Source organism: Crocuta crocuta, unplaced genomic scaffold (assembly GCF_008692635.1).
Source record: "Crocuta crocuta isolate KB4526 unplaced genomic scaffold, BGI_CrCroc_1.0 scaffold224, whole genome shotgun sequence".
NCBI lineage: Eukaryota > Metazoa > Chordata > Mammalia > Carnivora > Hyaenidae > Crocuta > Crocuta crocuta.
Window position 1 is genome coordinate 161,237 of NW_027529545.1, and position 323 is coordinate 161,559.

Below are 323 nucleotides of genomic sequence, written 5' to 3' on the forward strand. Positions count from 1 at the left end.
ATGATGACCCGCAGAGGACTCTGGGTGACAGAGAAGAGCCGGTGTTCTCTGAGGATGCGCCCTGGGCTGGCTGAGTGGGTAGATCCAGATGGTGCCGCTCACTTTGGTGGGGGGGCGGGGGGCAGAAGGAGAAGCAGGGGATTGCCGTGTCCCTGTTTGCTTCGGTTCCAGTTTCGGGGGTGGACGGACACCGTGTGAGAATGAGTGCTGCTTCAGACGAGTGACTTGGACTTCCTCTGGGTCCGTCTGGGTGGAGACCCAGCTAGGAAGCAGCCAGAAGGAAAGTGGGAGCTCAGGACAGAGGCTGGAGCCAGAGGGAGGCA

At 61.0% G+C, this 323-nt stretch overlaps 1 protein-coding gene across 1 annotated transcript in view; it reads left to right on the forward strand.

The window, feature by feature from the left end:
* The window catches only part of WWC3 (WWC family member 3), a 108,591-nt gene that overhangs the window by 40,773 nt on the left and 67,495 nt on the right, over positions 1–323 (forward strand). The gene's annotated exons all lie outside the window — the stretch shown is intronic.